The sequence below is a fragment of the Amblyomma maculatum genome, chromosome 6 (genome assembly GCF_055883805.1).
Source record: "Amblyomma maculatum isolate TAMU_Amacu chromosome 6, ASM5588380v1, whole genome shotgun sequence".
Taxonomy (NCBI): Eukaryota; Metazoa; Arthropoda; class Arachnida; order Ixodida; family Ixodidae; genus Amblyomma; species Amblyomma maculatum.
Window position 1 is genome coordinate 174,455,119 of NC_139349.1, and position 27,874 is coordinate 174,482,992.

At 47.7% G+C, this 27,874-nt stretch overlaps 1 pseudogene; it reads right to left on the reverse strand.

The window, feature by feature from the left end:
• Positions 1–6,174: 6,174 nt before the first annotated feature.
• On the reverse strand, positions 6,175–27,700 carry LOC146187439 (uncharacterized; annotated as a pseudogene).
• Positions 27,701–27,874: the final 174 nt, after the last annotated feature.

A 27,874-nucleotide genomic window follows, 5' to 3' on the forward strand; every position in this document is an offset into this window, starting at 1 on the left:
CATTTTGAGGCATGTTTACTGTGCTTGGTATTTATCTTTCTTATTTCGTCAAATTGTATTTGGTCATGTAGCATTGCGGTTGTCTTTATAGACACCATAATTTCTCATATTTGATTCCTTGAATCCTTCATAAACATCTTTATCTTGCCGAGTCATGATACGTCAGAATGGCGTCATTACTTCTTTATACTGCCACCTGGTGTCCCCATGTTGTTGCTGCGCCTGGAAGAAGAGGACACTGAAGTTGACTCGCGTGTTGTGCGCCGAACTTTGCCTGCTGGTACAGGTTCGTCCCGTCGTCTGTCACGTCTAGCCCTGTTGTCCGTGACATATTTTGGTGGAGGTGCGGGGTATCAATCCCAGCATATGTCCCGCATTCCTCCGCATACCCAGGATTCAGGTCCTGTGCCAATTGACACGCCTGTTCACCGCGCTAGCCGGAGGAATCTAGGCCTACCACCTGAGCACGGGCCGTTGGAATTCACCATCGCAGCCGCACCTCGACCTGTCATGCAAACTCCAACGTATTACACTTTCCAGAACCCACGATTGCCTAAGGCTTTCCACGGCTGTCAGACGGAAGACGTCGAAGACTGGCTCACCCAGTTTGAACGCGTCGCAGCATTTAATCAGTGGGACGACGCCGCAAAGCTCAGGAACGTCTTCTTTAGCCTGGAAGATGGCGCTCGTATTTGGTACGAGAATCGCGAAGGCGCCCTAACATCGTGGCGCGAGTTCTGCCGCTGCATCCTGGACACCTACACCAGCCCGGATCGCTGAGAACGAGCGGAAACGGCTTTACGCTCTCGCATACAGATGCCGAACGAGACCATAACCATGTACGTGGAGGACATGACTAGGCTGTTCCGACGATCTGACCCGGTCATGCCCGAAGAGAAAAAGGTACGCCATCTCATGCACGGCGTTAAAGGGCCACTGTCCAGGGAAGGCCCTTTTAAGCAAAGGAGCCCAGTGTTTCGATCAGGTACCGGAGATAGTCTGTGCAAAATGCTACAGTGACACGCGCGCCGCAAAGCATCGAAAATACAATTCAAAGCTCTCTCATGCTCTCCTTTGGGAAGCCAGCTTCCCCGTTTCCTGCGCTGGCCCGACGGGCCCCAATAATGACATACGTACCGCGAACGACGTCCATTGGTCCGTCTCGCTGACTGACGGGAGAAGGATGGGTGTCTACCGCTCGCTGCGCGCTTTTCCCTCGCCACAGCCAGACTGAATCCCGCGGCACGCGCTCCTTCGGCCGTTTTTTTTTTTTTTTTTTCGCGCTCGCGGAGTGCCACGCCCCACCTCCCGCCCAACCCGGAGGAGGAAGGGGAAGTTGTCTTGCGGAGGCTAGACGACCTCGGGCAGGAGAGTGAAAAACCTTTGCGAGGGAACGGAAGGAGAGAAGCATGACAGAATCGGGTGATTGCGGTGGCTGTAACTGCGTTATTAGATAGTTTTAGTTTCACGTACGTGGGAGCTTAGCGTACGTGAAGCGCCTACGTGTGACCAGTGCGCATGCACAGAACGTGAAGAGTCCGCGGGACGTTTACGGACGTACGTGAGATTCGGATTTTCACGTTGGCGTCTTTACGTTGCTGGCGTACGTAGAGTTGACAACATGGCGACGCCCTGCCCGCCCGCTTCACAGCAATAACAGCTTCGCCGCTAATTCGTCGGCGCGATATCGTGTTCTAAACTGTTGCATTCGCTTTCAGCTTATCCAATCTTACCCTCGCGTAAAGTTTCAAGTGACAAACAGCCTTTTTTTTTTTTTTAGATAGAAAGACGATTTTTCAGCTGTTAAGCCTGACGCAGAAGCGTTTGTCCTCGTCATAGCAACGATCTCGCGAGATCACGCCAAACCAGAGTTGAGCGAGAAGTGGCTAGAGTGCCAGATGCAAGCCGGCAGCCAACCAGAGCCAATCCGTTGTAGGGGGAAGGTTGTGAAGTTGTAAGCGTGAGTTCTGTTGGTTCTGTTGCCCAGCGAATTCGCTTCTCCAAAAGCGACGATCTGGATATGCTTCGCGACTTGAGAGAATGTAATCCATTCGAAAACTGCATGCGACACGCAGTGCGGTGGACGCATATAGGTATGCGCCTGTCGGAGGCAAAATCAAAGCCTCGATGGCATAGCGCGAACTGCTAATTGTTCACTGTAGAGCAACGACGTTGAGAACAGCAATTTCCAATCCGACCGACTCTTGGCTAACGGCCGTAGCGTGGCTCGGCTCAAGGCAGCTCGACTAAACAAAATTAGTTTTGTTCATCTGTACTAGAGGCGCGGCATAACACGTACGCAGTTTTTCGAGGCTTTTAAGAAAGGTCCATACATTTTGCTTCACGTACACGTAGACACGTAGACACGTAGACACGTACGACACGTACGTGAAACTAAAAGTAGTCCTGGCGTAATGCGCGTAGCGCACGTAGACTTCTCACGTTTGCGTGCGTAACTCTGTACGTACGTGAAACTAAAACAGTCTATTAGTTACTCTTTTCAAAAACATTTTGCGGCCTTGCGTTCTAGGGGCGAAGTCTCACAGTCACCGGGGAAGAAAATATTTTCGACCGGAGGGTGGACAGTGGGCCTTTAAGGAACAACTGTTCGCTGGGCTCGTGCGCAATCCGCCGAGCACTGTTGCCGAGTTTCTTTCGGAGGCAGTCACGATGGAAAGGATGCTCCAGCAGCGGTCTACGACCTACGACAGGCCGGTACTCGCCGCTTCGCTCACGTAGCCGCATTCGGCCTTCGGGGCTAGTCCGGATGTTCTTCGCGACATCATCCGCTCCATTTTGCATGAAGAGCTCCAGACGCTCTTCGGTGCTACCCAGCCGACGGTCGGCTCTATCGCTAGTATTGTCCGAGAAGAGCTCCAACAAGCATTTCGGCCTTCGGTACCATCTGCTAACCCGCCATCCTTTTCCACCGAGTCCTGTCGGCCAACCTATGCGGACATCTTGCGACGTCCCCCAACTGATTCCACACAATTACCGCCACCCGACCAAGGCTCGCTGTATTCAGCCCACCCCGAGCCGTACATCCACAACCGCCGACCACCCCACCGAAAGGCAGACCTGTGGCGTGCCCCAAATCGGCAGCGCCTGTGCTTCCACTGCGGAGAGCCTGGCCACCTGTATCGACAGTGCCCATATCGACAACTGGGACTGAAGGGTTTCCCCATCGACATGCGTAGCCCTCCTTTAGGCCAACGACCCCGGGATATTGAGGACTACGTAGCCCAGCAGCGCATGGCGCCAACTTCTAGACGACAGTCACGATCTCCGTCTCCACGCCGACTATCCTCGCAGCCCAGCTCCTCCTGGATGGCGCAGTGACGGCCGTCTAGTCCGAGCCGGGAAAACTAAAGACAGCGACTTCAGAGGGCGAGGCCGCTTCAAATCGACGCGACGAAGACCCCCCGACAACGCGACCTGTGAGCGACCGCGACTTGACGGCCCCGACGACAGTTCGTACACGTGAAGATAGACTCTCGCTGGATATACCCGTGGTCCTCGACGGCTATAAGGTTAGCGCATTGGTAGACACTGGTGCTGATTTTTCGATTTTAAGCGGGAAGCTAGCGGCGCTTCTAAAAAAAGTGATGACGCCATGGTCTGGCACGCAGATTCGAACCGCTGGTGGGCATGTCGTAACTCCGAGCGGTCAGTGCACGGCGAGTGTCCAAATTCGCAACTCCACGTTTGTTGTCAGCTGCCTTGTGATACCTGACTGCTCCCGCGACTGTATCCTTGGTGTCGATTTTCTTCGGGAGTATGGGGCCATTATCGATCTCCGGAAGCGTACCGTGACCTTTTCGACCGAGAAAGCGGATGATACTGACACCGCAGACCGCCAAAGCCACGCCCCTCTTCGAATTTCCGCCGAGAGCGTTTCTATTCCGCCACGTTCCAGTGTTTTTGTGACCGTTAACTGCGATTAACTGCGTGACGGAACGGCGGTCGCTGAGGGCAACCAGTCCCTTTTGCTCACCCACGGCATCACCTCGGCGCGGAGTCTCATCCATCTCCGTAACGGCCGATCTGAGCTCCTGGTGACTAACTACACGAACGAGCCCCGCCATCTTTCCCGCGTTACCGCAATCGCATTCGCCGACGCCTTAGCGGACGTTTCTGAACGTTTTAAGTTCGGAGAAGTTGAAAATGTGCACCCATCCCTTGATAGTCTGGATATTAGTACAGATCTCTCGGAAACACAGCAGCACGACCTACGTTCTCCCCTTCTAAAATACAGTGCTTGTTTCGCGACATCATCGAACATTCGGCAGACGCCTCTTGTGAAGCACCGTATAATTACTCCCGACGATGCCCGCCCTATACGCCAGCAGCCGTACTGCATCTCAACGACGGAACGTGAAGCGATTCACATAAAGGTTCAGGAGATGCTTCGTGATGGTGTCATCCAACCCTCCAACAGTCCGTGGTCGTCCCCTGTCGTGCTTGTGAAAAAAAAAAAAGGATGGCACCCTTCGCTTCGGTGTTGACTATCGAAAGTTGAACGACATCACAAAAAACGACGTCTACCCGCTGCCCCGTATCGACGATTCGCTCAACAAGCTTCGTCGCTCCCAGTACCTCTCTTCCATTGACTTGAAGAGCGGGTACTGGCAGATTGAGGTTGATGAGCGGAACCGCGAAAAAACAGCTTTTGTTACCCCAGATGGACTATATGAGTTTAAAGTGCTGCCATTCGGCCTATGTTCAGCGCCGGCTACTTTTCAGCGCATGATGGACACCGTCCTCGCCGGCCTCAAATGGCAAATCTGTTTAGTTTATCTCGACGACGTTGTCGTGTTTTCTGAAACCTTTGGAGAACACCTCGAACGCCTTCGAGCAGTATTAGATGCCCTCCGGTCAGCTGACTTGACGCTCAAGCCCGAAAAGTGCCACTTTGGCTACAAAGAGTTGAAGTTTCTTAGTCATCTTGTGAGTGCCGCAGGCGTTAGGCCAGACCCCGACAAAACTGCCGCTGTCGCAAAATTTCCCGTTCCGACCACGAAGAGGAGTTTAAAACGTTTCCTGGGTTTGTGTGCGTACTACCGCCGCTTCATCGCCGATTATTTCTAAACATACCTAATGCCAATCATGTGCTGTTACTCCTATCCCCGCTTTTATCTTCTCTCTTCTCCTGAAAGGTCCAAAATTTTTATATAAAGGTAATTTAATTAACTTTGGCCCCAGGGTTGTATGGGAGCTACAGCGGATACCAATTACTTCGCGGAAAAGAAAAGAAAAATATGTGAAATAACGTTCTCAATATTTATTTTAGTCGGTATACAGTACCTGCATAGCTAGGGCTTGTCCTACAAATAGCACTGCCACAAAAAAAAATAATCTACTTAATTCAAATTGAAGCGGGCGTTACAAGTCCCACAAATGTCATCCTGATAGGTGGTTTCACGCATGAACACAGCGCCAGCTGCGCGTGCGGCGTAAACCCGGATCACAATGAGTGCATGTATTGGACACCGACGCAGCGGCTATCAGCAAGTACGTGTTCAAGACAAAGTTGACAACGAACCTCCGTGGGCCCGCCTGGCACTCAGGTGATTCCAGCAGAGTGATGAAATCTGTAGGGCTGTCTATGTCGCAGGCGCTGTGTTACCACGTGAAGTTGCCCGTCAGGCTGACATATGTGGGCTTTGTAGCATCGCGGTACCATTCATTTAAGAAAAGTTGCCCTCATGATTATACTATTTCAAGAACGAGATATAAGTCTGCAAATACACTCTAAAATGAAAATGAAAAGCTTTGTTAACGGGTCTAGTCAGTGAGCTGACTAATTGGAGCAGTCTGTCTCACAAATGGAATCCGTCATAGCCCCCAATATATATCTTCAGAGCTTAAGTAAATCTTCAGTTAGCTTTTTCGTAAAATTTTACACCTTCTAAAAAAAATGAACACCCGGCATATACACACATAGTCCTCACATTGGCAACGGGGCTTCAGACAGGCGCCAACGGAGAATTTTCGCATTCATGCTAATGCTTTCGCTTTACGACAAGCCCGGTCGGCCGCTGTGGTGAGCTAAGCAAGCTGCAACGGTGCAGATAACGTGCACATCTTGCCGATGGCGTGAAAAGAAAGCACGCCTAATACGGTCCGCAGAGGCGCGGCGAAGCGTTGTCTCGCGAACGCGCCAACAAAGGTCGATTATGGTCTCGTGATCACCGCGTCCTTCGCCGAGCGCAGCCGAACAGACTTGCTTCGGGAATGTCTATCGATGGCCGCCACGCAGTACGGGTCCTTGAGCAGCCGAGTGGCCAGGTTAACCGTCGCTGCAGCACTCTGCAATGCCTGACTTTTGTGTTTCCAATCTCGCTGCCGCAAATGGACACAGTGACTCGCGCTGCCCATTGCAACGGCACAATGGGCACTCGCTCTTATGCATGGCTGATGCGGGCTCAGAAACCTTCGCTCGCACGAGCACAGCCCTACCGGCTAAAAAGGAAAATTACGGGGCTTCACCGTTGGAGTAGCATATTTTCCTGGACTTTGGTCCCGGAGATGCGCTGAACCCTGGTTAGGAAAACTGCGAGGGAAAGGTGAAGCCACGTTCACAAGCTCCAATTCGGAAAATGTCTGGTGCGATGTCATCGCCATAGTGAACAGAGGATCAGTAGATTTGAACTCGTGAAATCTGGGAAACTCAATAGCTCAGCTGTCTAGCGGTTTGCCGGCTTGTTACCTTGGTGTAAGGGCTAATTGTTCCCTACCTCTAGATATACACCAGTTCTACTATTTGCTTTATGAAAGGGCGCTGCATCGCTTATCCCTGCCCGCCAGCACACAGAGCTTGGCAAGTCATTAAAGCTCTAGTAAATCGTACCGCTAAGTGTACACTTACCCTGTACTACCGCTGAGCGGCAAGTGTTCTCCCGGCCGATCAGCATTTACCACCGCGGGACGATTTGCGCATGTGCAGTGACGGCTAGCAGACGTTGTAAACGATTATGCTAAGAATGCGCTGTGGTATAACCAAGGGCGGATTTTGGGGCCCTGTAAGAGCTTTTTCCTCCCACCCCAATCTTCGCGCCAAAAAACAAAAACAAAAAACAGCAACAACATTGGAATGCCAGGCTAGAGGCCAATTTTTCGACCAGGAAAGCCCAAGAAATGCACAGTGCAAATACCCCCCTTCCCGTTTGGCCCTTTCAAAAGCAAGCTGTAAGTGCGCCCTTGACTAAAACAGTATTACAGTTCAGCAGGTCAGCTGCGGCGCAGTGCACAAATAGCTACACTAGACGGCGCTACGGAATGAATGGGGTATTTGTACCCTGGTAACGAAGGCTCCATAGACGCCTATATGTTCAAACAATGGACGTTCATAGACACTCCAGCGCCCCTTTATGTCTAGGGGGGTGGGGGGGGGGGGGGCGCATGACGTTTAATGACGTCACGCATACGTTTGCTTGGCGCGAATTTTAAACAAGTCTTTTAATAAAACCGCCGCATGGCATTGACGAGCCTGCATCTTTTGAAGTTGTTGCCTTTCAGCGCGCGCCAACCTTTGCCATCTAAAAGAACTCGAGTTTCTGCTGTTTACATCGTTGTTTATGAGCAGTTGCTCCAGCACAATGAAAGTGGTTGGCAAAGGCGGCGGTATATAAAGGCCGCAAACCTTTCAAACATAGACAAAGCAGGAAAATTCATAATGCAAAAACCGCTGCAAGTCATGCAAGTACTTTGGCCGTCTACTTCGTCCCTCAGCACAGCAAGGTGTGGTCCAGAAACACTGGTGGAACCGGAGTGTCATGCCCTGTTTCGTACCCAGTTCGCAACAGTGTACGAAGTGTACAGTTGTGGTTTTGATATTCATGGATTATTACACCAATCAAAGCAAATAAAGCAATAAATCTCAATAAAAATGCAGGTCGCAGACAGCACAAACAGTTGCGATGTTTAAGTGAGCTAATCATCTCCATGATCACAGCCGAGGCATGGAAAAGGCTTGACGTGCCACAAAACATCACCAGATGAGAAACATGTACAGAAAACAAAGCTATGACGGATATAGTTGAAACAAAACTTCCACGAAAGTAGGTGCATCAAGATACACGTGGAGCATAGAGCACTCTTCTCATTTCAATTCTTCGGCTGAAAGAAGACAACAGTTTTCAAGGCAGCTTTAGTATGAACACACGAGCTTAACACATGAGCATTAGAGTCTGTGTAAAACCTCCACACCTGCTTCTGAACCGCAACCAGAATTTGAAGCAATTGTGATCCACCTAAAGGACACATATCGTACAGCTTACAGTGAGGTTGCCGGACGTTATTGTGACAGTAAAAATATTGTGAACATTTTTCTCACTGCATTGTATGTTAAAATACCGCCATTTCAGCGTCTCATATAGTCATATTGTAGCGCTCTAAGGTGTTGCGACAATACAGAACTCTAACTCTAATCTACGTGTTCTTTTCTCTCGATATTGTAGGATGATGTGACAAAACCATGCTCAGGAGCCTACATCTGCCAACTAAAATGCAGGAACAGACATACTCTCAAAGTTTCCTTCTCCCGGGTTTTCCCATACTTGAGTACAGAGTGAGTGAAAAACGTTTATTTTCTGAGTACAGAAGCCCTGGCTCTTTGGCAAAGACTGCGCTTTCTAGCCTCAACTCGCATTTGTGCGACCCTGTAGCACAGCTGTGGTCATTCATAAAACTAAACGCAAGTCAGCCAGCAAAGTAGACAATGTTGTTCTGTGTCATTGCAGGTAAATAATCATTGGGTGAAACTTCTACTGGAAGTGGTAAAGACGCAGCGGCTGTACACAGAGAAGAACCAGGTGTAGAAAAAGAAACTGGACGAGTCGCCAGGAGAGTTGACATGTCCTCAGCACAATTTCTGCTTTCCGACAATTTGAAAAGGTTGCTAACTAAAAGATACCTAAATGCTGCTTGAAACTGTCGGCAAGACGAGTTGCTGTTTGCTCCCGACTTTGACCTAATAATCGCAAAGGTATTTTCAAGCGAATCCTGGTTCAGATGTCTGGTTAGGAGGTATGCCAAACCATACCTAGAGGCCAAGTGGTTCCACAACATCAGCAAAGCTCTCACAGTTTGGCAGAAACCATGGATACAAGAAGGCTGCCATGCACAGTCTAGAACTGCAGTATTCTCAAAAACTGCAATGCAGGCCTCAAAGAACTCTTTATGGACCCTGAACACATTGCAGAGGCATAAGATGACTTTCCATACTCCTGAGATATTGTTACGTCGCGGCCGGTGAACACAGGAGAGAACGAACAGAGAGATGATGTTCGATGACAGGGACGTGACGTTTGTGGAATTGTTGGCGGGCCTAGCGCGAGCGCTCCTGCCCGCGCCACTGCCCACTTCTTCCTCCTTGCGCATTCGTAACAATATGTTTCGGCCTTCAAAGCTTCTATCTATCCTCTTAACAAATCTCGCTGTGTGGATAGCCTCTGCTGCCAACTGCTGAAGAGTTACCAAACTGCATAATGAAGAAGCATAGTGGTTTCTGAATACCTGCGCTGCGAGCCTCACAGACATTATTGAAGCATGACACCGCGCAAGCGACGATGTGCTCACAACCGCTCGTTTTCCAGGCTGCTGTCTCATGGGTGGTGTGCGCCGGGCTTCTTGGTTCCTGTCACCTCTCCTCGGACATCCCATTCCCGCCTTGGCCTGCCTTGATTCACTTTTCGCCGCATCTGGTCCCAACTGGCTCTTCAATCTGGCAACCAACGCCGACTTCGGCAGAGGAAATCAGCACGGCATATAAACGCGCATCAGAGGCCGCAGCATTCGGGCATGACACCGCACAAGCGACGATGTACTCACAACCGCTCGTTTTCCAGGTTAGTTACTTGAAGTCTGCATCATGTATTAGAAGCAGCAATTACTGCCTATTCGCGGTGTCTTGCCCACCAGAACTTCTTGATGTATCTAAGGGGTTATTTCGTCTGTCAAATTGTCTCTGGCGCTCATTGACTGAAGTACTTCTGATGCTTTCGGGTGACATTAAATCTAATCCCGGTCCTATGTCAAAGACTGAATCTGAGGCATTTGCATTGGTCTTAGAAAGATTAGAAGAATTAGATGAGGGATACGCATCTTTAAAAGAAACGACTCGGAAGCTGGAAGAAGGCCAGGCTGCTTTGCTTGAGGAACTGAAATGTTCCAAAGAGAGGGATGATGCCAAAGAAAACGCAATTAAGCACTTGACTGAGAGAGTGGCTATACTTGAGGCGCGCGAGACTGTAGAAGGCGAAGCACAAATAGAGAATGAAAGGGAGGCAGCCTCTCAAAGTGAAGTGAATCTTTTGAATGAACGGGTAGCGACGCTGGAAACATCCATCGCTAATCAACGTTCAGGTGAAGCCGGAACCCCTGAACACGCTCTTAGTTCTGTCTCGGAGCAGTTATCGTTCATCACATCCAGATGCGATGATGCAGAGAATCGGTTGCGACGATACAATCTTCTTTTCTTTAGAATGGAAGATTATCCTGAAGAAGATTGGGCAGCTTCTGAAGAAAAAGTTATCCAGTTTTGTTCAGAAAAGCTCGGGGTAGCAACAACAAGTACACAGTTCGAACGAGTACACAGACTAGGAAAATATGACGATGATAAGCGGAGGCCCATAATATCAAAGATGATGTTCTTCAAAGACAAAGTGCACATTCTTTCATGTGCACGCAAATTAAAAGGAACTTCCTATTCCATCGGCGAAGACTTCTCGCTTACAACACGACGGGCAAGAAAGAAGCTGTATGAATTTGCTAAGGCACAAAAAAAAACCCTTCAAACTATCTTTTGATAAACTGCACATGGGAGCTAAGACATACACATATGACAGCACTACAGACAGTGTTGTCCCGTTGAACAGATAGCTAGATAACAGTACACGTGCTAATGATCCCCACCAGTCGAGTGCACTGAACAGTCATTCACTATCGTTGTCATATGCCAACATCCGCAGCCTCTTGCCTAAACGCGATCTGCTCTCTGCGTTTCTAGACGATAGTGAATCTCACATCATCATTCTTACAGAAACATGGTTGAACCCGAACATATCAAACCATGAAATTCTTCCTGGTGCATTTTCATACAACATATACAGGCATGATCGTACTGATAAAAGAGGTGGTGGCGTCCTTCTGGGAATAAAGAAAACGGTAGCGTCACACGTTATTAATACCGATTCAAATCTGGAAATTGTGTGGGCCGCCTGCTTCATATCTTCCTTTAGAATTTTGATAGGCGCTTGTTACCGTCCACCAGAATCTAGTCATTCTTTCATCCATGAGCTGCGATTGAGTATAACTAAAGCAACTGAGCTGTGTCCTGCTGATAGCATCTATCTCATCGGAGATTTTAATTACCCTTTAATCAACTGGGCTCAACTATCGTCATCTTGTCATATTTCAACTGAATTCTGTAACTTGACGCTTGATTTCAACCTGTCTCAACTCGTAGACCAACCCACCCGCGACACTAACATATTAGACCTGATACTCACAACGGCGCCAGATACGATAAAAGAAATAACACATTTGAATGGTTTCAGCGATCACCATTTACTTCAATTAAGTATTGACATTCCAGTTCCGTTTATGGGCTATGTGACTAAAAAGATTCACGATTATAATAAAGCAAATTTCACAGCTATCAACACAGAACTTGAAATATTTTTCTATAATACATTTCTACCGTACATCAACAGCCGCTGTGTTGAAGAAAACTGGGTACTCTTTAGAGATAACGTTTCATCTCTGGTTGGCCAGTTTGTTCCTGTAATCAAAATAACTAAAGATAAATTCAATCCTTGGTTTACCAAGAGGCTTAAGCAACTGCGAAATAAGAAAAAACGGTTATATCAGACTGCTAAGTGTGCGTGCACCAGTTCTGCTTGGAATAAATACAGTGACACACTAAAAACATATTGCTCCGCCTTATCCTCCGCGAAAGATAAGTACTTTTCACACGACCTTCCTTCCCTTATAAAAGCTAATCCCAAAAAGTTTTGGAAACATATATGTCCAGATCGGGGTGGAGGTTCCATATCTCTACAATGTAACAACATTCCATTTTCAGATATTAAATGTCCAGCAATATTCAACACATACTTTTCATCTGTATTCTCTTCCGAAGATAGCTCTAACCTACCGGAGGTACCCGACATTATTTGCCGCTACATGACACCCATTGAAATAACCGAGAAAGGTATCATTTCTCTCATAAATAACCGTAAGGTATCTACTTCAGCTGGTGTTGATGGTATTAATTTTAAAATCTTAAAGAACACCATTTCAATCTCTAGTAAATTTTTATTTCATATTTTTCACCAACCTTTAACTAGTGGATTACTGCCCGCGGATTGGAAGATAGCTAAAATAATACCGATTTTTAAAGCAGGAAACGAAACTTCAGCTGAAAATTATCGTCCAACATCTCTCACATGCATCTGTTGTAAAATGCTTGAACACATAATTTCATCTCACGTTTTCAGTCATCTTGAGCAGAACAACTTTTTCTATACTAATCAACATGGATTTAGGAAGGGTCATTCCTGCGAAACACAGTTATTCGATCTAACAACTGACTTGCATTTCCATGTGAATGAAAGCCTTCAAACTGATTGTATATTCCTTGACTTCGCCAAAGCTTTCGACCGGGTAGCTCACTGCCGCCTGATTTCAAAATTATCATCACTCCATCTAGACTCGTTAACTTTAACATGGCTTCGTAACTTCCTTTCGCATCGGCAACAGTTCATATTTGTTAACAATCTGTGCTCTAATCTTTTCTTTGTTATCTCCGGTGTGCCGCAAGGTAGCGTGCTCGGACCCTTATTATTTCTTATTTATATAAATGATTTACCTACTAATATATCCTCTTGTATGCGAATTTTCGCGGATGATTGCATCATCTATCGCCCCATTAAATCTTCTGATGACCATCTGGCGCTCCAATCAGATCTGCTTCTTATTAACGTATGGTGCAACTCATGGTTAATGACCCTTAACGTATCGAAGTGCAAAATAATATCATTTAGCCGCAAACGAAACAATTCCAGCTTTCCATACCGCATTCAAGACGAGTTACTGACAAATACCTCGGTGTTAATCTTTCCTCTGATGTTTCATGGTCCTTCCATATTACATCCATATGCGCTGCCGCCTCAAAATCATTAGGGTACCTACGACGTAATCTCAGGAATTATCCTGCTAATATTCGTAAACTAGTTTACTTTACTTTTGTTCGTCCACAACTTGAATTTGATTCATCCATTTGGTCTCCCTATCATAACAACATGATCACCGCAATAGAATCCATCCAAAATAGGGCAGCACGATTCATATCTCGAAACTATAACTACCATTCAAGTGTCACTATGATTAAAAGTAACCTTTCGTTAGAATCCTTAGGTACACGCCGCGACATCGCCCTCCTAACACTATTTCACAAGTATGTATACCCCAATCAATCCTGTCCGCTTCACCTCGATGTTCCATCCCGCACGTCCAAAAGAAGATTGCACAATCACCTCAGTTTTAAAAGAATATATGGTGACACATAGCCTTCAACTCATCAGCCCTTCCACGAGCCATCAGATTATGGAATAACCTGCCAGACATTATCGCTTCTCTTCCTAATCTAGAAGCGTTCCATCGCCAACTCATCTCATCATATCACTGAGCCTTCATTTTGCCTTATTTGTCTTATATATACATTTTTATTAAATTTGTTGCAGCTGTTAAATGTCTTGATGGGTTTTTATTTACTTGTGTTTGCCTATGTACTCTTTCCGGTTTTTTTTTTTCCTTACCATTTTTTTAAGCGCCATTCGGGGCACTGTGTGCCGCTTGCTTTTTATTGTGCTTAATCTGTGTGTGTACCATTGTGCTTTAATCTGTGTCGCGTATTTCTTGTCTTAATGATATAATAATTTCCGCGTTGTACTATTTTGTTTGTTCATATATTAATTACCTTTGTATTTTTTGCCTGCTTCCTTACATTTTATGTATATATTGCACTGTATAGATTTTATGTCCACCTTACACAATGCCTAATGGGCCTGTAAGGTATTTTGAAATAAAAAGACAAATTAAAATGACGGTCGCTCATCTTCGCAATGGACCGAATTTGCATTCCTCGGTCCCTCTCGTAAGCCTGTCGTATGTACGAACTTTTTAGTGCGTAGCACTACTAGCCGCAAACACGGATTTCGCCGATGTCTGTCCGAAGCCGCTCTCTCTCTCTCTCTCTTGATATTGAAGTGGAGAAAGAGAAATTGGCGGCGCGCGCGTCGCGCGGCTCGGTGTTGAGGAGGCAGAGCGGCCGTGCAACTGCAGCACAAACCACTTCCTCTCTCTCTGTCCGTCTCGTCGTGAACTTACGCGACTTAACAGTGAGTAAAATTTGTCGGGCTAGTTGGTTCATTCGTCCGTGTCTTATTAGCGCAGCTTTTTATTGCATTTAACAGTGAGATCCGCACAGATCCAACCAGTGAGAGAGAGTAGGTCGTGTCACAGTTGCAGACGTCGCGGTTTTCACCTGGTAGTGTTGTACAAGCGTGTGTTACTCCGGACTGCAGTCGCATGTCGCTCGCGCGTCCTCAACTTCGGCATCTCCCCCATCGCACCAGTCACTCCTCAGCCTTCACGGCCAGCAGACGTGCACGCGCGGTGCTCCCTGGACCTCGGCTCCGAGCTGCTCGCCGCGTCGTGAAGCAGCTTGTGCTTACCCCCTCGCCTTAACTGGCGCTCGCCTTCAAGCGCCTTTCCTGGTCTTGGATTACCTTTATTCGTCCTAGAGACCTTCTTTCACTGCTCGGAATGTGTTGAGGCAGAAACTCTGGGGCATCTGTTTTGCTCATTCTCTACATTCTCCTCAAATCTCTCTTTCTCTCCGCTTTTGATCCCACCCCAGATTTTTCAGGCACAGAGCAGTGCTTTCAAGAGGGATGCAATACATCGTGCCTATTTCCGCTCATTTGTAATAAGAACCACTGAACATGGTGTAAGGAAAACTGAGGACGTGGCTGCGCCGCGCATTTGCTTCGCGTCGCAATGGATGAAATCGGACCTTGTGGCCCTGCGGCGCAGGTTTGCCGTGCTCGACGTGCTGAAGTACAACGGTTATGGAGACAGCAGGAATGCGACCCAACTGATTCTGATATGCAGGTAATGGGCGCAAGAACCTAGAAGCACAAATAATGAGGAAATGTGCCGAGTGTGCTCATGCAAAACGAAGCATTACAAAGTGTAAAATCCATGAAAAATATAGCGGGGATAATAGGCGCTACGCGCCTACTCCAAATTTGATTAACTATGCACATCGGCTGTATTTTTATTTATTTCTTTATTTATTTACGAACACCTCAAAGGCCCCATTGAAGAGGTGGTGCATTCAGCACATGAAATTTTCGGTGGATGATCTGAATGATGCTGGATCGATTTCGTTCACGATGGCGTTTGGCAGGTCATTCCAATTCCTTGCTGACTTGACAAAGAAGGATGATGTTCGGGCAGGAGGAGGGTAGACAGCCTTCCCATGAAGAAATTGAACCACGAAAATGACACATGTGCAGTATGTGGTAAATTCATAGAAAAAATTAACAATCTTATACTCGAATGCTATGGTATCCATCCAGAAGTCGATGCAGGCGCAGTCATTCTTCATAAGGCCCTGGGGTTTAGAGATACCTGTGGCCGGGTGAATGAACCTTCGGTGGAAGCTAGCAAAAAACGATTGGAAGATGGTGGTTTAACAGCATAAAAGTAACACAGTGTTTGTAATGTAGAAACCAAAATTCAATAAATAGATCGATGGTATAGTTAACTGATCTAAAACAAAAATTAAGATATAAAGAGGAAAAAACGAGCATGATAGCAATTGCTACCACCCCCTTTCAGAGGGGAGGCTCTTATATTCCATCCATTCATCCATCCATGGTTTGTGCGGTCAGAGATGTGGTGGCCGGGTTGATAATGGATATCTAAATAACAGCGCTGGAACAAAACGAAACACGAACGAAGAAGAACCACAGACACAGGCGCTGACTACCAAATGCAATTTTATTTCGGAGCAAACGCTTTTAAAGGTACATGAAAGGGGGGAGGGGGGTACACGAAGGGGGTGGACCCATGGCGATGCTGCTAATGATGATGCTTGGCGATGCTTGATAATGGAGTTCAGGAAAGGATGATAGTAAAATTTATGCAACAAACACAGTCTAGCCATCTTTCGGCTGTTAGCTAAGGTTGGCAGGTTAGCGTTGTGGTTTAGTTCGTCATCATCATCATCATCCGCCTGACTATACCCACTACAGGGCGAAGGCCTCTCCCATATTTCCCCAATTAACCCGGATCTGTGCTAGCAGCATCCACTTGACCACTGCGAACTTCTTAACCTCATCCGCCCACCTAATTTTCTGCTGTCTCCTGCTACGCTTTCCTTCCCTTGCAATCCAGTTTGTTACCCTAAGCGACCATCGGTTATCCTCTCTTCGCACTACATGTCCTGCCCATGTCCATTTCTTCTTCTTAATTTCCACTAGAATGTCGGTAACTTGAGTTGTTTCTCTGACCCACTCTGCACGCTTCCTATCTCTTAATGCTACCCCTACCATTTTTCTTTCCATAACCCTCTGCGTTGTCCTCAACTTAAGTAGAACCATCTTGGTTAGCCTCCACGTTTCAGCCCCATAGTTAAGTAGAGATAAGATGCAACTGCTGTATACTTTCCTCTTGAGCGATACCGGCAAGCTGCTAGTCATAATGTGGGAGTGCTTGCCAAATTAGTTCAGAGATACTAAAGTTATAACAATAGGCTGAAAAAATGAATCGAACAGCGCAATTTTGTACTGCTTCGGGAATGGCTGAAATGTTATTGTGGTGAGGGTCCCAGATGGCGCAAGCGTACTCTAGTTTGGGGTGAATAAGTGTTGAATACTGAAGTAACTGAGAAGACGATTTGCCTTGTTAGTGACGTGAGTTAATGTAAGACCAGCATTGATGCGTGTTAAGTGGATGCCTAAATATTTGTAAGTTGTTACTGGAGTGATTTCAGTGTCACCGATAACATATATAGCACGAAGATGGTTGGGAATTACGCCGATGAAATGATAAGAGACATGTTTTCTTCACATTCAAGGACATCAACCGCGTTTTACACCCCGTTAGTACGCGTTGGATGTCAGACTGAAGAAGCACAAGGTCAGCGTTGTTATTTATAGGGCGATAGATGTCACAGTCGTCTGCGAACATGCGAACTTTAGAACAAATGTTAGTACGTAGATCGTTTATATACCTTAGAAAAAGATTGTATTGTATTTTATGGTATTATATTGGGTTTTTGGCCCTGTGACATACATATATATATATATATATATATATATATATATATATATATATATATATATATATATATATATATATATATATATATATATATATATATATATATATATATATATATATATATATATATGTATATATATATATATATGTATATATATATATATATCACAGCGCCAAAAACCCGATATAATACCATAAAATGAAAGTTATGAAAGTTACGTGCAGTCTCAAGCACAGTCTCAGTAAAGCTTGTCCGCGAACGAGTCTACGCGCCACCACTTCGTCTTCCTCTTTCACATGCTCAACCGTCCACTTTGTCCTTCTCTTGCACATGCGCAACACCGGGCGGCGCAGCGTAATTGACGTAACAGTCTCCCCCGGGACACATGAAGCTCGTCCTCGAGCGAGACAAGCAGATTGGGAATAGCAGCGTTTCAGTCGTGCCACATGAGCCAGCTGAGTCGTCCGCGAGCATCGATTTATCGATGTTACTTTAGCGATTACGTAACTAACTTCACTTAAACGACTTACAACAACGAAGGGTCCGGCGTATTGCCACAAGAACTTCTGGTACAGTTCGCGGCGTCGCAATGGCGTCCAAAGCCAAACCAAATCTCCAGGTTCACAAGTTACTGCAGCATGAGCCGCATCATACCGAACCTTCGTGCGGTCTTGGGAGGCGATATTTCGCAAACGAGCAAAACGACGCACTTCTTCAGCAAGACAAAGATGCGACAAGGGTGGGTCATCATGCACAAAGAATGGAAGAATGGTGACAAGGAACGTTGATGGTGAGCGCGCGTAAAGAAGGAAAAAAGAATATCCGGTCACTTCATGCTTAGCTGTGTTATAAGCGTGAGTTATAAACGGCAAGACGACGTCCTAGTTCTTGTGATTTGATGTTACGTACATTGACATCATAGTAATGAGAGTCCGGTTTAGGCGTTCGGTAAGACCGTTTGTCTGAGGGTGGTAGGGAGTAGAATGACGGTATTCGGAGCCACAGAGCCGTAAAAGTTCTTCCACTATATCTGCAGTGACCTGCCGACCGCGATCACAGATGATCACTCACTCAGGGGGCGCCGCGGCGAAGTACGATTTGGTGTAATAAAAAGTTCGACACATCGGTTGCTTTCGAAGAAACGAGTGCAGACGCCTCCACCTACCGAGTGTCGTCAAATAGTCAATAGCTGCGATAATCCAGCGAGGGCCGTCAGACGATTTGGGGAAAGGACCAATCAGATCAATCCCAATTTTCTCGAAAGGCGACCTACGGGGCTTGACAGGTTGAAGACGGCCAGCAGGTGGTGTGGTGCTTCGTTTGAGACGTCGGCAAGGGATACAACTTGCTACATAGCGCTTCGTTGTCGTGTACAACTTTGGCCAATAAAATCGTTGTCGGACCCTCGCGAGAGTGCGCGCAAAACCAAGATGACCTTAAGTGATGTCGTCATGCATCGCATGTAGGACAGCATTGCGGAGAGAAGCTGGGACAACAAGCAGAAGACGGGCACCATCAGTTGAGTAGTTCTTTTTGAGGACCATCTTGAATAACAAAAGGTGCAGATGCTGAAGTGATCGCCTTATCAAACAACGAAGTAAGTTCATGGTCTTGACATTGCTCTTGCCGGAACTTTACGAGGTCTGGTAATGTTTCGCTCACAGGCGCCCGGCAGTCGTCCAGATCATCTTCACCAGTTGCCGTACATGGAAGAGGAAATCGGGACAGTCAGCGTCGGCGTGGCGGCGACCACTGTTATAGGACACAGAAAAGTCATATTCCTGTAGACGTAATGCCCAGCGAACTAGTCGACCAGAGGGGTCGCGCAGGCCAACAAGCCAACACAGGGAGTGATGGTCGGTAATTACGTTGAAGTGAAGGCCGTAGATATATGGGCGGAACTTGGTAACAGCGAAGATGACGGCGAGACACTTCATTTATGTCACTGTGTAGTTGCGTTCTGCTTTCGTTAAAGTGCGGCTTGCATATGCGATGAATGCTGGGCGCCGTTCTGGAGCTGGATTAGAAGCGCACCAACGCCCACGCCACTCGCATCGGTGTGAACCTCAGTGGTAGCAGCCGGATCGAAATGGCTTAAAACAGGACCAGATGTGAGCAGAAACTTCAACTGTCGGAACGATGACTCGCATTCCAAGGAACAAACAAACGGAGCATCTTTTTGCGGGAGGGAAGTGAGTGGATGGGCAATTTGGGCGAATCCTTGAATGAAACGGCGGAAATATGAACATATCCCCAAAAAGCTTCTGAAATGCTTTACGTTTTGAGGTTTTGCAAAGTCTCGCACAGCAGAAATCTTTTGGGGGTCGGGCCGAATACCTTCCTGATCCACTAAAAATCCAAGCACCGAGGTCTGCCGTTCACCAGAGTGACACTTTTTAGAGTTCAAATTTAGTCCGGCGTTTCGGATAGAGTCCAGCACAAGGCTAAGTCACTGATTATGCTCCCGAAATGTCCTTCCATTGATGATGACATCATCTAGGTAGCACATGAATATCTCCCATTTTAAACAACGCAGAATTGTGTCCATGTCTGGTGCATTGCAAAGTCCAAACGGCCTCACGTTAAATTCATAAAGGCCGTCAGAGGCTGTCTTTTTACGGTCCAAAGGCTGTCTTTTTACACAAAGGCTGTCTTTTTACGGTCCGACGGATGTATCAGGATCTGCCAATAGCCAGACCGAAGATTACTGACGAGAAATAGGATGCGGATTGAAGACAATCTAAAGCATCGTCGATGCGTGGAAGAGGATAAACGTCCTTTTTTGTAACTGCGTTTAACCGACGATAGTCCACACAAAATCTCCACGAGTTGTCCTTCTTCGTCACCAAGATGACAGGGGCGGCCCAAGGACTGGAAGACTCCCGTATAACATCTTTCTTCAACATGTCCTGAACTTGTTCTTTAATTGTTCTGCGCTCGACTAGTGATACTTGGTAGGGCTTCTGTCTGATAGGGATGGCATCAACAGAGTTGATCTTGTGTGACATACGTGAATGTGGAACAGGGTCAATTGGGGAGATATGGGAGAGGCCTTCGCCCTGCAGTGGGTATAGTCAGACTGATGGTGATGATGATGATGACGTGAATGTGGCGGAACAGAAAAGTCGTCTTCTTGAGCGAAGTCAAACACAGAGGCGTAAGGCGTCACGGAAACCTGTCCAAGGGCGGGTCCAAGAACACGAGGCCTGCTGTCGCTGGCGTTGACAAAACCGCGCTATGTGCCAACGGCGGCCGCAGTTGTAACAGATGGGAGACTCACGAAAAAAGTAGACGTTGGATCCGGTGGAATTCGACGGTGGTTGAGAGACGATGGGAGCTGCATGACGCACGTTTGAATGTGGAGGAAAGCGGCTGGTCAGAGGCGAATAGGCGCGCTCATTGCTGTTGTCGTGACGCTGGGGCTATGTCGACCCGGCCTTCACTTGGTAGCGTGCAGAGACTCGGGGTTGAAGTAGGATTGAATCTTCGAAGTTGGTGAAATATGTACAAGCAGGTTTAATGGTACTTTGAGAAACTTATTTACAAGATTATTTACATGAAAAAGAAGGGCATATTAACAAAATGGCAAGCGTTAAGAGTTCATAGCGAGAAGCGACTGGATGAGCCGTTTACCCAGGGCTCAGAGCGACATTTCGTGCTCTGCAGCGTCCTTAAAAACCCCTATGTCCAGCCCCTCTCTGAAGATGTTGACCAACCAAATCCAGGGCACGCCCCTCAGATATCGGCATCCAATCGAACACATCACTGCACTGATGGTCTGAAGCACTGACTGGCCCGGCATTGTTTCGTTGAGCCTGGTCACTTGTTGGCGGGAAAAGCTTGGCGAGGAGGAAAACGGCGAGGAGGTACATTTCTATTCTTCAGCCAAGAATCGATAGGCAGCTGGTTCCGGCAAGTGGATTTACTTCTCAGAAACCCAAGTGCACGAGCGCGCCGCATACGCTCCCAGCATTGTCCGTTTTCGACAATTGCAAATCTTTCCTGCATTCCCGGGAAATCATCTAATGGCCGTATGCGTCATGCTCCTTTCTTGTCCGGCATTCCCAGGAAATCCTCTAATGGCCGTAATCACCTTGCTCGTTTCTTGTCCTGTACGTCAGCGGACGTGTCACTCTGTCGCCTCGTTTGGACAATAGGCATTCCTTACTTGACCATAGCGCTTCTCGACGGGAAGGTTGAACAATTGAACGAAAGCACTTCCGGCTATCTCCCGCAGGGGACATTTCTTTGTGTTTTTCTAGACGTTCTCTTGACAGGGTCAATTTGGCATTTGCAGGGTGTCCACAAAGCAAAACAGGCTTACAAAACAGGATTCCTGGAAACAGGCTCACTTAGAGCCATTGGACCATCACCACATACCCACAGCACTTATTCATGCCCACAGGCGAACAATAGAGCGCGCCAATGCGGATGCACGGTCGTAACAGCCTCCTCCCCCGCCAGAAGAGTCTCGGAGGGCAGCAGTCGCAGCTGCTGCATGAAGAGACGACTTAATGGCCTGCACGTGAACGCTTGAAGCTCGCTGTTGCTTGTCGCGTTGTCTTGATTGTTGTAGGCCAAATTGCTCGAGCTGTCTGAAACTCAACCACATGTCTAAACAAGCACTCGGCTCCCGTCTGAAGAGACCAGGTTAAAAGAAAACTGCCATTGTTGTTCGAGAAAAGCCCACTCTCAAAACGTTCAGGACCCACGTATGCCTCGAAAACCAAACGTGCTGCTTTACATAGTCACATATATTCAAGCGCACGAAAAAAAAAAAAGAAAAAAAAAAAAAGAACCTGATTATCAATTTGGATACATGGCGAGGAACATCTCGGACCGCTTAGAAACAGCGGCTAAGCGCGTCCGCATTCCCATTTAACTTCCCCTTTTTGTATCTTATTTCAAAATTGTACTGCTGTAAAATCAAGCTCCACCTAAGAAGGCGACTGTTTTTCGATGTCGCAGTTTGCAGCCAAGCCAGGGGACAATGGTCCGTCTCTACGGTGAATTTGGTCCCTCCAAGATAGCACTGCAATTTTTGAATGGCCCATACAATGCAAGCGCACTCTTTCTCTGACGCGCAATAAGCCCTCTCTCTAGAACTCAGTTTTCTGCTCAGGTAGAGCACAGGGTGCTCATTACCGTCGTCATCTCTCTGGCAGAGAACAGCACCTAGCCCTCGATCACTGGCATCACACTGGACCGTGAATTCTCGGCCATAGTCTGGAGCTCGCAATACCGGACGGCTAATCAGCACAGCCTTCAGGTTTACGAAGGAGGCTTCCTTTTGTTCGTCCCAGACTACATTTGTCGGTTCTGTCTTGCGGAGAGCGTCGGTCAGAGGGCTAGCCAAAGCTGAATAGTTAGGGATGTAGTGATTGTAGTACCCAGTCAGACCTAGGAATGCTCGAATTTCCGTCTTCGTGCTCGGCCGCGGATAGTCTGCTACCGCAGAAATCTTAATCTCGCTGGGTTTCCTGAAACCCTGACCTACATTGTGACCCAAGTAGTCCACGGTCGCCCTTGCCAGGCAACATTTCTCGGCCTTTACGGTTAGTCCAGCTTGACGCAAAAGGCTCAGTACAGCTCTTAGATGTACCATATGGTCCGCCCATGAGTCGGAAAAAACCGCAATGTCATCTAAATAAGGCACTGCGAATGTTTCACACCCCTTTAAAACCCTATCCATGAGTCGGGAAAAACAAAATGGAGCATTTTTGAGCCCGAAACTCATCATTGTTGGCTGGTAGCTGCCCGTCGGAGTGACGAAAGCCGCGTATCTGCTGGCGCGTTCAGTGAGCGGTACTTGCCAGTATCCTCGAGTAAGGTCCAGCGTAGTCACATATGCCGCTCTACTGACCTGTTCTACTCTCTCCTCAATATTCGGAATAGGATACACTTGATCCCTGGTGAGAGAATTTAGCTTTCGGTAGTCTACCACAGGCCTAGGGTCTTTACCTGGAGCTTCTACTAAGATCATAGGCGAAGCATAATCGCTTTCCGAGGGTTTTATTACTCCTAATTCCAGCATGCGAGTTACTTCCCTATCCAGAATTTCTCTTTGCCTTGGAGAAAATCGGTAGCACCTTGATCGCACTGGCACGTCTGAAGTCAGCTCAATATCGTGCTCAGTCAAATCAGTCCTGCCTGGCCTGTCCACGAAGCAGGCCTCAAACTGTGTTATTATTTCGCCCAGATCGGACAGCTGGGATTTCTTTAGTTCTCCTCTCTGCTCCGTCTTTTTGAGAAGCTCCTGAGCGTTGCTTCCCTTTCCGCTGAGGCAAATCAAGTTGTCCCCCATCTCCTCGGGAAGGTTTAACGTTAGATTTACCACGGCGGTCTCCATAGCTAAGTCCTCTCGGGTTCCACTTAAAAGTCTCGTGAGATTACTAGACACTGGCGGCAAGAGGTTATTCTCAAGAACGTCCTCATTCCGCGTCTCATCAAGCTCACTTTCAAGTTGACTTATTTGAGATGCCTCGCTCTCAAAGTTTTCTGACCTGCTATCTTCCGCTTCTACCACTGTTTTCACTGCCGTTTCCTCCGCTGTGGCTTTTTCTGGAATGAGCAGTGTAGCTAGTTCTCGCGCCTTTGAACGTGTTAAGGCTTGCACAACTCTGTCTCCGAAAAGGATGCCCCTCTTTCGCAGTAGCATGTCCGATTTGTTGGAAAACAAATACGGATAGCACTTAGGAAGCTTTCCTGAAACGGCAGCCTCGGTTGTTAACTCGCCGAAAGGGCCCTCGATGACCACGTTCGCGATTGGCAAGCACACACTCTGTTCCTCCACTACCTGGCGGATCCATGCACGCTGTCCTGTATAGTCGGAAGGCGACACATACGCCGGATGGACAACATCCATCGTTGCGGCCGAATCGCGCAGTACCTTACAAGGCTTCCCGTTGACTACTAGGTCATGCAGGTAGGGTTCCAAAAGCTGCATATTTTCATCGCAGTCACTGACATACGAGAAAGCAATCTTTTCTTTCCGGCAGTTGACGGCAATGTGACCCTGCTCATTACACCTAAAGCATGTGAGCGGCTTCCTAGCCTCAAGCTTATTCTTTGTGTTCTGCGCGTTGGTCACTTCCCCACTTTTCTCACTGCCGTCCTTTCTAGGGCGTTTGCCTGAAGAAGCCTTCCTTTCTTCGTTTGCAAATCTAGCAAAGTGCCTTTTCTGACGGTTATTCACACTGAACTTGGGATTGCGGAGCCTATCCACTGCTGGGTTGCTGAATTGTCGGCGCGAAGCATACTCCTCAATAAGTTCGGCAGCTTCAGTTGCCGACTTAATTTCGCCTCGGTCCTGTAACCAATTTCTTTCTTTTTCTGGGAGGCAGTTATAAAACTGCTCCAAAAGAATTCGCTCGACTACAGCGTCCCTATCAATGTAGGAATCAGTGCTCTTTAGCCACTCGCCCAAATTAACTCTTAAATTGTACAGGAATTCAGGGTAACTCTCGTCCCTGGACTTAGTAGCGTTCCGAAAACGTTGTCTGAACGCCTCGGCGCTAAGCCTATACTTTCTCAGAAGGCAAGCTTTGACCTTCTCGTAGTTGTCCGCGTCCTCCTTGCTTAGCCGCGCGACAACCTCCGCTGCCTCGCAGGGCAGAACCGTCAATAATCTCTGAGACCAAGTGTCTCGCTGGAAGGACAGTTTTTCGCAGGTTCGCTCAAAGTTAGCCAGATACAGACCGATATCCCCTGATATCACATATGGCTGCATGTACTTTGACATCTTGAAATCTGCCTCCTTGTTGAGAAGAGGCACCGCTAGCTGGGGACAATTGCCCGACCTCTTGCTCAACTCTAGTTCTAATTTCCGGAGCTCAATTTCTAGCTCCAGCCTTTTTGCTTCTCTTTCAATTTCACGCTTCTTTTCCTCTTTTTCCCTCTCAAGTTCACGCTTCTTTTCCTCTTTTTCCCTCTCAAGTTCACGCTCACGCCTCTTTTCCTCGTTTTCCCGCTCTTTCTGCTGTCTGAGCTGCTCCTCCTTTTTTTGTCCGATGAGGTTCCATGCTTCACTGAGCTCCTCATCATCTGTTCCCAAATCAGTGATTGCCTTTATAATCAAGGGTTTTCGTGCCAAACCACTTGTATTAATTCCCAATTCCTCACACAATAGCAACAGTTCCGGTTTCTGCAGCTTTTGTAGGTCCATGATCGCTCCGAGTGTCGGCTACTTCCAAAACAACAGTGCAAACTACCAAACCTAAAGGCGTTTCAACACTTTTTACCAGTTCTAAAATCTAACCCTGTTCTAGAACCTGGTCCACATCAGAAGAAAAGCCAAGCACTCACCCACACATGCGATCGATGTTCCGAGCTGCTCTCTTGTTGGCCGATTGTTGCGCCTGCTTGTTGCTTGAGATGCCACCTCCGATCACCAGATGTAGTGGCTTGTAGATTCAGATCCCACCTCGAATCACCAGATGTTGTAGCTTGTAGATCCAGATCCCACCGCTGCCACCAGTTGTCGTGACGCTGGGGCTATGTCGACCCGGCCTTCACTTGGTAGCGTGCAGAGACTCGGGGTTGAAGTAGGATTGAATCTTCGAAGTTGGTGAAATATGTACAAGCAGGTTTAATGGTACTTTGAGAAACTTATTTACAAGATTATTTACATGAAAAAGAAGGGCATATTAACAAAATGGCAAGCGTTAAGAGTTCATAGCGAGAAGCGACTGGATGAGCCGTTTACCCAGGGCTCAGAGCGACATTTCGTGCTCTGCAGCGTCCTTAAAAACCCCTATGTCCAGCCCCTCTCTGAAGATGTTGACCAACCAAATCCAGGGCACGCCCCTCAGATATCGGCATCCAATCGAACACATCACTGCACTGATGGTCTGAAGCACTGACTGGCCCGGCATTGTTTCGTTGAGCCTGGTCACTTGTTGGCGGGAAAAGCTTGGCGAGGAGGAAAACGGCGAGGAGGTACATTTCTATTCTTCAGCCAAGAATCGATAGGCAGCTGGTTCCGGCAAGTGGATTTACTTCTCAGAAACCCAAGTGCACGAGCGCGCCGCATACGCTCCCAGCATTGTCCGTTTTCGACAATTGCAAATCTTTCCTGCATTCCCGGGAAATCATCTAATGGCCGTATGCGTCATGCTCCTTTCTTGTCCGGCATTCCCAGGAAATCCTCTAATGGCCGTAATCACCTTGCTCGTTTCTTGTCCTGTACGTCAGCGGACGTGTCACTCTGTCGCCTCGTTTGGACAATAGGCATTCCTTACTTGACCATAGCGCTTCTCGACGGGAAGGTTGAACAATTGAACGAAAGCACTTCCGGCTATCTCCCGCAGGGGACATTTCTTTGTGTTTTTCTAGACGTTCTCTTGACAGGGTCAATTTGGCATTTGCAGGGTGTCCACAAAGCAAAACAGGCTTACAAAACAGGATTCCTGGAAACAGGCTCACTTAGAGCCATTGGACCATCACCACATACCCACAGCACTTATTCATGCCCACAGGCGAACAATAGAGCGCGCCAATGCGGATGCACGGTCGTAACACTGTAGAAGTAGCGCGGAAGTTCTGGTTGACACGCCCACGAGGCTGGATGTTCATCCTGCTGTGATTGAACTGCGCATTCCGAGTACACAGGTCGCGCGTCGGCGCCTTGCAGGTGCTTGGCCAGCTCTTCGCTCACACCTCTGCGGACCAGAGAGGCGAGATCGTCGTGGACAGTGTAGTCAACGCTGGCAACTGTTGGGACGTGGGAGAGGCGTCCAAATGTGGGCACAATACACCGCATTTTTAAAGATTCAAATGTGCGGCAGTACTGGATAACGTCCGAAGTACTGGCTAGGGTTTCTTTTGTGATAAGGGAGTTATAAACATCTACGGCAAATCCTCTTAAGAGATGGCCAACCTTGCCTTCTTCGGGCATGCGTCTATTAACAATGCGGCAGAGCTTCAGGAATTCCTCCATCTAGTCGTGCAAGTCTCTCCAGGTAACTGTGCTCGTTAGGAAAGGGTTTGCTAAGCCTTGCGTCTTTTTGATGTGGAGTCTCCAAAACAGTTGATTATCTCTTCCACAAACTTGTCCCGGGTAGAAAGGTTGTCTTCATGGTTCTCAAACCACAGCAGCGCCGTGCCGGCCAGAAAGAATACCACGTTCGCGAGTTGCATGGCTGAGTCCCAGCGATTGTATTTGCTGACAAGTTTGTAATGTGTCAACCAGTCCTCGACATCCTCATCGGCCAGACCAGAAGTTGTTGTGGGCTCCCACTGAGGCGGCCACGAGCTGGACGGTACTTGGTGCTCCTGGCCTGAACTAGAAGCAGCTCCAGTAGAGCGGGAAGAGTGACCTTCTCTGTCGTGGTCGTGGCTTACCATGGCTGTGAAGTCAGGAGGGAGCCTGGCCAAGCGTCTGCTTCGTCGATGATGTTCGAAAGGTTCCAGGAATATCCCGCACACTCCACGAAGTTGTGACGGGGAAATGGGATTAATATTTACACAATATACGGGGAATGCATAAAAGCTACGTACAGTCTCGAGCCCAGTCTCAGT